The sequence below is a fragment of the Bos indicus x Bos taurus genome, chromosome 21, assembly GCF_003369695.1.
Source record: "Bos indicus x Bos taurus breed Angus x Brahman F1 hybrid chromosome 21, Bos_hybrid_MaternalHap_v2.0, whole genome shotgun sequence".
In the NCBI taxonomy this organism is placed as follows: Eukaryota; Metazoa; Chordata; class Mammalia; order Artiodactyla; family Bovidae; genus Bos; species Bos indicus x Bos taurus.
The window spans coordinates 33052716-33062290 of record NC_040096.1 but is presented as its reverse complement, the minus strand read 5'-3'; the positions used below and the strand labels follow the sequence as shown (position 1 = coordinate 33062290).

General features: G+C 46.8%; 1 long non-coding RNA gene across 1 annotated transcript; it reads right to left on the bottom strand.

Annotated features, from left to right (window-relative positions):
• Positions 1–2215: 2215 nt before the first annotated feature.
• On the bottom strand, positions 2216–8790 carry LOC113879667. Its single transcript, XR_003507416.1, has 4 exons — positions 8621–8790; positions 5347–5524; positions 4150–4206; positions 2216–3825 (listed from the first exon to the last, which is right to left on the bottom strand). It is a non-coding gene; the product is annotated as an uncharacterized LOC113879667 (long non-coding RNA).
• Between the last annotated feature and the right edge of the window lie 785 nt (positions 8791–9575).

Here is a 9575-nt window from a genome sequence, read left to right as displayed (position 1 = left end):
ATTTTGGAGCCCAGGAAAATAAAATCTGTCACTGTTCCCACTTTTCCCCCATCTGTTCACCATGAAGTGATGGGACTGGATGCCATGATCTTAGTTTTTTGAATGTTGAGTTTTAAGCCAGCTAAGTGATAACTTTTAAAAACAAATTTAGAAAGTTTTTATAGCATGTAAAGATGTAACTCTGCAGAGCAGATGTGATGAAATAATTTGACTGTTGTATCTCTCTGTTGCTTTTGTTTCCTATTAAAATAATTTTAAAAAATCTTTTCTTTATTGTTTTCTTCCTTTTACTTTTTTTTTTTTTTTACCTCTGTTTTGGAATTTAAGAACTTAAGGTGTTTAAAATTTTTCCATGTTTTAATGAATTCATTTAAGATTATACATTTACTTCTAAATATTGCTTTAGTTGCATATCACAACCTATAAATTGTATTTATAATCTTTAGTGGCACTCTTACATTTTCAATATACATATTTACTTATTTTTTTAAAACAAAGTTCATGGGTTATTCAGTATCTTTATTATCCTCTGGACAAGTACTCAATTTCATTGTCTAAAATATTACGTCTTTTTTTAAAAAAGATAACTGTAGCTATTATTATTATTATCATTTTATGGTCAAATTTTGTTGTTTAGTTGCTCAGTCACGTCCGACTCTTTTTGCGATCCCCCAGGGATGGGGGAGCCTGGTGGGCTGCGTCTATGGGGTTGCACACAGTCAGACATGACCGAAGCAACGTAGCAGCAGCAGCAGCAGCAGAAGCATGGACTGTAACTTGCCAGGCTCCTCTGTCTATGGGTTTCTCCAGGCAAGAATATTGGAGTGGGTTGCCATTTCCTTCTTCAGGGGATCTTCCCAACCCAGGGATCAAACCTGTGTCTCCTGCATTGCAGGTGGATTCTTTATTGCTGAGCCACTGGGGAAGCCTTTATGGTCAACATTTCAGTTAGTGTATATGTATGTATGTATGCATGCTTATACACAGGAAACCCTAATATATATGTATATGCACATGTGTATGTGCATATATACATATATGTATACTAATTTCTGGACTCATTCTTATGTTTGTACAGCCTACCTTTTCCATTAGGTCCACTTATCATTTTGCTGAAGTACATCCTTTAGAACTTCTTTCAGTGGAGGTCCTTGGGTATAAATTTTCTACTCTTTGTAAGTCTGACAAAGGTTTTATTTTGTTTTAATCTCGAGTGATTATTTAGCTGCACATGGAATTTTAACCTCCATTTTTTTTTATACTCAGTACTTTGAAGCATTTGCTCCAGGGATTTCTGGCCTCTTACTGATGAGAGGTCTGTATGTCTTGTTGTCAGTACTTTGATAGGCGAAAGGTCTTTGCTCTCTGGAAGCCTCTACATTTTAATCCTTATCTTTGATGTTCTGCAGCTGCACTACCGTGTGTCTAGCTGTGATTCAGCTGTATTTATGATGCCAGACATTCCATGTTCACTTCCACCCTGAGAACTTATCTTTTCCTTTGATTCTAGTAAATAATCTGCTTTTATATTTCTGACTATTACTTCTCTTCCATCCCTTGATTCTATTCTCCTATTAGGCATTTGTTGGATCCTCCCAACAAATGGCATGCTGCCGTCCATGGGGTTACAACGAGTGGGACATGACTTAGCAACTGAACAACAGCAACTCAATTTACTTTCCATTTTTCTTAATGGACTGTTTATATCTTTACCTTTCTATGCTGTGTTCTACTTAAATTCCTTAGCACTAGTTTCCAATTCACTAAGTTTCTCTTTGGCCATGTGTAGTTTAGAATTTATCCAAGTTTGGAGGGTTTTCCCCCAATGAGTATATCATTTCACTTCTAAGATTTTCAATGGGTTATTTTTACATCTATCTACTCTTGTTATATTTATGCTTATTTTTGTTCCTTTTGGCAGATGCTGTCTTTTCTTCCATTTTTTAAAGGTTTATAAACAGGCTTTTGTTGAAACTGAGCAGAACCCTGTGTGTTGGCCTTCTTGGGGACAAACCCCCTCCCTCATCATGTCCCCTGCCTCCTGTTTGTAGTAAAGCTTTAGGCTCCTAGGTCTTCAAGCACTTCCCAGATGGCGCTGGTGGTAAAGAACCATCTGCCAATGCAGGAGACTCATGAGATGCTGGTTCGATCCTTAGGTCAGGAAGATCCCCTGGAGGAGGAAATGACAACACATTCCAGTATTCTTGCCTGGAAAATCCCATGGACAGAGGAGCCTGGAGGGCTACAGTCCACAGGGTCGTGAAGAGTTGGACACGACTGAAGCTACTTACCACACATGCACGTCCTATGTCTTCATGGAGTTTCAAAGAAAAAATTTAATCAGAAAAGTGAGAAAATGCAGAAGCAAAGGAAAGCAGTCAAGCAAGACAAAAGTAATAATAGTTAAGCCACAAGACAAAGTCAAGTGCCTTTCGTTCCTCCCCAGGGCTATAGATGAATATTCTCAGCCATATCTTTAATTTATTTTGCAAATAAAACCCCCCAGGTGGAAGAAGTTAATTGCACGCTGACCACCAGCATGTAGACCCCAGGTCCATTGAAACCAGAAGGATGATGACTGAGATTCCAGAAACATCACCCTGTCACCTCACCATCAAGCAATTAGAGAATTGTGTATGAGCTGATCACACACCTGTGACTCTCCCTTGCACTGTCTTAAAAAACCCTTCCCTGAAAGCCATGCAGGAGTTCAGGTCTTTTGAGCACAAGCTGCCCAACCTCCTTGCTTGGCCCCTGCAATAAATGTCAAGTTTTCCTTCACCACAACCTGGGATCAGTAGATCGGCTTTACTGTGCAACAGGCCAGTTGCCCCAAGTTCAGTTTGGTAACAATGTTAAGCCTTTTAAAGATTATTCTATTAGTTATTTTCTCTGCAATAAGTTCATCTTCTAACTGTTGATTTTGCTTTAACATCAATGTTCTTTATGCATTTTGAAATTTTGCTGTATAAGCACATCCTGAGGGGGCAGTTTTTCTCTGTATTTTTCCCGGCAACTGTTGGTTTTGTAGTTGCTCCTTTAATCCCCTGAAGTCCTGAGTGCAAAACAAGGTCTTATTTTTTTCTTATTGTCTAAAATGTTGGTTTTACCCTTCTTTTATATCCTGCTTAAGGCTCTATCCCTTGGTGATCTTGTAGGTATTGCGAATTCCGTCCCTAAACCAGCATGCGGCTTTGCTGGGTCAGCTTCCTCTGGCTTCGCTGGGTTGTACATTCTTTATTATTTTTTTTATTTTTAAGTTTACTCTGTCACTGTTAAAGTTTTGCATAAAAGTGGAGGGAGTTAGTGGTAGGCCCACAGAGCCCAAGTTTAGAGAAGCATCCTGACTGAAGGTCCACTGTTAATATAACTCTAGCGCCTTTCTCCCTAAATGTAGCCAACAAAGACCTTTGAATATTGTGACATAGTGTCAGTTCCAGGCTTGCTGCTGCAGGTTTGGCCCCAGCTCCAGGATCCAGGCCTGGAGATGCTCTGCCCTGCATCCCATGGCTTAGAGTGAGCTCCATCGTGGAGCTTCAGCCTTCCCTCACACCCCTGCAGTGTGGTCCATGCCTGCCTCATTCTCTAATTTCCTTCTCTGGGTCTCGCAGTACTCTGCAGGTGCTGGAGATGAGCCTTGAACTCTGGCTCTGTCTGCTGTGGCCCCAGTGCTTCTCCTCTATTATTTTCTCTTCCTCCCTCAGTCCTCTTCTACTGGCGCAGAGCCTTGCTCACAGGATCCCCTGGCTTAGGGGACTTGGATTTACAGAGGCCCTGGAAACCAGAACTACAGCATTGTCTGGCCAGAAGCCTAGACACACACACCTGCAGACACACAAACATATGAACAATTTTTTAAAACACAGGTATGTTTATAGCTGTTCTATATCCTACATTACATTATAAACACGTCTTCTTGTCATTAGTAGTTCTTTAATATTTCAAAGGTGCTTACTACCATTTACTCAGTCTTTCCTTCAGTGTTATTTCCAGTCACTCTTAATTAAGAGGTAATCTGATGACCCAAGGTTTTGTCCACACTTTAGATTATGTCTTCAGGAAAGACCCCAGAAGGGAATGAGAATGTAAAAATCAATATATTGACACTATTGATACTACATATAAAATGGATAACTAATGAGAACCTACCGTGTAGCACAGGGAACTCCACTGGCTGCTCTGTGGCGACCTAAATCGGAAGGAAATCTGAAAAAGAGGATATATATATATAATATATGTATACACACACACACACATATATGTGTAACTGATTCACTTTGTTGTACAGTAGGAACCACCATAACATAGTAAAGCAACTATACTCCAGCGCATGCGTGGATAGTCATTTCAGGCATGTCCACCTCCTTGCAACCCATGGGACTGCAGCCTGCCAGGCTCCTTTGCCCATGGGATTCTCCAGGCAAGAATACTGGAGTGGGGTGCCATGTCCTCCTCCAGGGGATCTTCCCAACCCAGGGGTCAAAACCACTTCTGCAGCTCCTGCATTGCAGGAGGATTCTTTATTACTGAGCCACCAGGGAAGCATAATCTATACTCCAGTAAAATTTAATTAATAAAAGTCAGAGGCTCTGGCTATTGATGTCTGTCTAGAGTGGGTGCTTGCATCCTGGTGACATTGGGATTTGAGCTGCCCTCACCCCAGCCTACTCACCCCCAGTAGCTCCCGGCTTGCTGTGAGCAGGGAAGGCACCTAGATGATGCTTCAGACAGTGAGTGACTTTATTTCCTCTGGTCAAGAGTTCCCTGATTACAAACTCTTTCGTTGCTTTAAGAAACTCCTGGTTGGGCCCCAGATACGGGGAATGAAGTACCCGAGTGAGTGGGAAGGCCTCTGGCTCACCAAATCAAGTTTCTGAAAGGCTGCCAGATGTGAGCTTTGACACCTAACGACAAAAAGGCTCAAGGTTTTATGTAGTGAATGTTTTCTGAGGTTCCCGCTTTACGGTTTGCTGAACTGTTTTCTTCTACGCCTCCATAATCCTTGCAAACTAAACTGCAAGGCGGAGGTCCTTATTCTCCCCATTTTCCAGAGGAGCTGACTGAGGCTCAGAGCCACTTGGACAGTGTTTCTTAAAATGCAGTGTGCACATGAGTCACCAGAGATCTTACTAAAACACAGATTTGGATTCAGGTGATCTAAGATTCTGGTTTCTAACAGGTGATGTCAATGCTGCTGGTCTAAGGACCTTACTTGAAGAGGGAGGTGCCAGGGAGCGCTGCCACATTGTACACGTCCTAAGGGAGTGAATGGGGCCCGAGTCTGACTCCAAGCTTGCACCCCGCGTCTGCAGTTCTCACCTAGATTCCTGCAGTCTAACCACTTACTTTTCAGGACGGCAGAGGGTTGGATGCTTCTGCTGGAGGGAGAGAAAGCTTTGTTCGGGGAGGGGCTGCCCTCTCCAGGCCCCCCTCCCCTTCCTTGAGATTTAATGAGGAAAAGACGGATGGAAGAGGATTGTCTCGGAGGCAGTGAAGCACCACAGCCAGGCAGCCATCCATGGGTCTGTTGGAAAAATTAATTTTTTAATTAAAAACATCTTTTTCTCCCCCTCTTCTTTCCCCTTTTGCTTTAATGTCTCAGTCTGGAGTAATTATGAGTCACTCTGGGGAGATTGACTCTTAGAAAAATGGTTGGTGCGACTGGCGAGAATTTATCTGATTAACTTGGGCTCAGCTTTTGAAGAAAGCAAAAGAGAAGTAAAAAGACAAAAAGGAGGAGGGAAAGCCCCAGGTCCCCATTCTCCTTCTGGCACAAAAGTTAATCACAGCCTCTCGGAGGCCAGGTGGGTGCTGGCCACTCCTTCAGGCCAGCCGATTCAGGATGGGTGGGGAGGGCCAGAGCTTATCTGCTTTCCCTTCTTAGGACCCCACTGTCCCCTGCCCCAGCCAGAGCCCCACCTGTCCTTCAAGTTTTCCTCCAGGGCCAGAACATGTCACTGTGACTAACCTAGCAAGGGAGAGGGTCTCTTAGACAGGGTTCCTGAAAAGCAGAGCAGGAAAAGGAGGTCCGAGGGCTAGAGGTTTATTAAACGAGTGCTTTCAAGTGATGCCAAGAGAGTGGGACAGGACGGGGAGGAAGCTAGGCAAGGATGAGGGGTCAGTTGAAGTCTGCTCTCTGCCTGATCCCAGGGGAGCCCTGGAGCTTGAATAGCATCAGAGTTGTCAGGAGGCAAAGGGGCTGGGGGCAGGGGGGTGGGCTTTTGTTCCTGGATCTGTCAGCCATTGGCTGTGGGTTGTAAACCTTCAAGCATTTCCCGATAAGGTCGGTCTCCCTTGGCTGAGGGCAATGCTCTAGAGAAGGACAGCTGTGAGCTGTTGACAGCCAGAACTCACAGCAGTGCTCAGAGGGTGGGGGGTGGGGGTGAGGATGGCAGGGATACACTGGTGGAAGGGATCTGGGTGAGGTGCCAGTAGCACCTATTACTGTTACTGGGGGAGGGGGAGTCTGGTGGGTTGCAGAGAAGTGGATGGATTCATGGTGATTTAGGAGATAGAGTTGATAGAACTTAGTTGAATGAGGGGATGATGGAGAGCAAGGTGACAAGGGGGCTTCCAGGTTACTGGTTTGGGTGACTGGATAGCTGGGGGTGCTAAGTTCTTAGATGGGCACCCAGAAAGAGGGCAGACCTGGTCTGAACATGGTGGACACCCAGGTACAGGGGTTGAGCAGGCAGCTGGGGGTGGTCCTAGCACCTATCAGACTCCCAGGTACATAGTAAGCACTCAGTAAACCTTTGCTGAAAAATAGACTAGCTAACACCCTTATGGCATCCACCATGCACCAGGCACTGCATTAGACTCTTTTACCTCTGAAGAAGGTGCTATTATTATCCCCACTGTACAGATGGAGACTCAGGGGCACAGAGAGGTTAAGTAGCCCACTAAGATCACACAGGGGGCTTCCCTGGTAGCTCAGCTGATAAAGAATCTGCCTGCAATGCAGGAGACCCTGGTTTGATTCCTGGGTTGGGAAGATCCCCTGAAGAAGGGATAGGCTACCCACTCCAGTGTTCTTGGGCTTTCCTGGTGGCTAAGATGGTAAAGAATCCACCTGCAATGCAGGAGACCTAGGTTTGATCCATGGGTTGGGAAGATCCCCTGGAGGAGGGCATGGCAACCCACTCCAGTATTCTTGCTTGGAGAATCCCTATGGACAGAGGAGCCTGGTGGGCTACAGTCCATGGGGTTGCAAAGAGTCGGACATGACTGAGTGACTAAGCACAGCACAAGGTCACACAGGGTGTAAGTGGCAGAGCTGGGACGTGACTCCCCAGGGGCCATGCTACTGTGTGAATGAGTGAGACTTGAGGCCAGCCTGTTAGGGACCAGAGCACATGACTGTTTCATGTAGCACATGTACATACAGTCACAGGTATAGGCGGTCACATAAGCATGTGGCACAAAGGCAGCTCCTGTCTGCTGCAGGAAAGGATGCCCATAGCCTCAGGAAGGGGACCCTTACAGGGAAGCCCTCTCATCACACTGGACTGGCCAAAGCTACTTCTGACCTAAGTTACTGCTGCCTTTATAGCCCTTGAGGACAGAAAGTTACTGGGGGCTGGGCTAGAAGAAGGCATGTGGAAAGCCCTGGTGTCAGGCAGGACACCCTCCAATCCTGTTCTGCTATGACGCAGTGTGGCCTGGCAAGTTCCTGAGCCTCTTGGAGCCTCAGTTTCCTCATATGTGAAATGGGAATGATTTATATTTCTTTCTCAAGATTTTTGTGAGAATCAGAAATGCTACATGGTGTCTGACCCACAGAGGGTACTCCTAAAATGGTGTCACTAGTATATGGAACAGCCTCTATGCTCCCCTTATTGTTACATTACAAACCCCTTTGCCTGGTTTTGGAAAATGTAAATATTGCCCTGAAGTAAATGGGCATCTTGTAGTTATGAACTGCCTGGCTGCTACCAGGGTGCTGCAGACATGCCATCCATGGGCCTGTCCAGCCAGATGGCTGGTGACTGCTGAGGGGGAAAGGCTGGGAAGAGAGGTTTGGGGCTGGCAGGGTCTGGGCTGTCTTGTACAGGCACCTAAGCTGGCAGTCTTTATTCAGCCCCTACCCATGACCGCCAGGAGGGAGACTGCTCAGCTGAGACTAAAGCCTCCCTCTGGAGCCCACCATCAGCTGGGCTGCACTGAGCACCCAGTGCCACCAGGGGGCACCCAGCTCCAGGGGGCACCATTCACGTTACAGTCTGTGGAGTTGGGCTCTGGGGGGATGCAATTAGTGGAAAACAACATGAGTAAGGCTCCTGGAGGTGTGCAGCTGAGACATGAGAACTCTTCAGGGTAGCAATCGCAAGGCTCTGCAACTGCTAGGAAAACCTGAGGAAGGGGCACGTGGGCTCTTAGTTGAAGCATGCAGGGTCTAGTTCCCTGACCAGGGATTGAACTCCTGTCCCCTGTATTGGGCCACTGGACTGCCAGGGAAGTCCCCGGGGAATGCTTTTGGGGCTGTTCTGGTTAATTCAGGCGTAACCGTTTGGGTGCCAGACACCTGTTTATTGCCAATAGTGCTGCCTTCATGAGCAGACTAAGAATTGAGACCATCTTCCTGGAACACCAACGTTAGGATCTGAAACTGGACACCTACCTCCACCTGGAGTGCTGCTCTCTGACCTGCCCTGGCAGGAGCGGGAATTCTGAACTGCAGACTGTCCTTCCTCCTTCTGGCTGGTTCTCTGGTTCTCTGGCTCTCAGGACAGCAGACCTCCATGAACTTGCTTCTTCGCGATCACTGGCATCTCCCTTTTATAAGCATCGCCACCCAATCGGTTCACGACGTCCCGCCTTTGAGCTGGAACTGACCAATCACACTCGGCCTGGTTTCTCCGTTGCTAGGTGCTGAAGGCTGCCTCCCCGTAGCCAAAGGGCTTGGGTTTTAAAAGTACAGTCCTAGGTCTGGAGCTGTTCCAGGAGGTTAGCTGCTCCGGGGAGATAGATTTAAGATTTCTTGAGCGCAGTATCCAGTAGGTTCAGCATACCATCACGGTTCTCGGAGCTAGAAGGGAGGAGAGAGCACCCGACCCGGGGTGATCCTGGAAGACTTCCACCGGGGGGCGGGGGCGGAAGGAAGATTTTCAGGTCCACCTTCGGTGTCCCTTTCTGCAAACAGCAGACCCTTCTCAGTGCCCTGCCGGCAGCCTCTGCACTTCCCTTCTGGCAGCGGTGGGACACCTCCCAGCCCCACTGCCAGTCCTGGCATGGTCCTCATCCCTGAGCTCCGCCTGCCCTAGGACCCCCTTCCTTTCTCTCTTACACACACCCAGGGCCCAGTACCCCCAGGCCTAATCCAAACACCCCTCTCTGGCTCCAGACACTAGGAATGGAGGCGGCCCAAGAAATGAAACAAGAGGACTCAGAGACAAGGGAAGAGTATCCTAGGTGGGGAGCACAGTGTAAGCAAAGGCTTTGGGGGCATGTGTGAGAATGTTTGCATGTCTCTCTGCCCATATACACACATGTGTGCATGTGTTGGTTCCATGAATAAGTCTTGGGCACATGTGTGCATGTGTGTAAAAAGCTGAGAAAGGACATCAGTGCCTCCT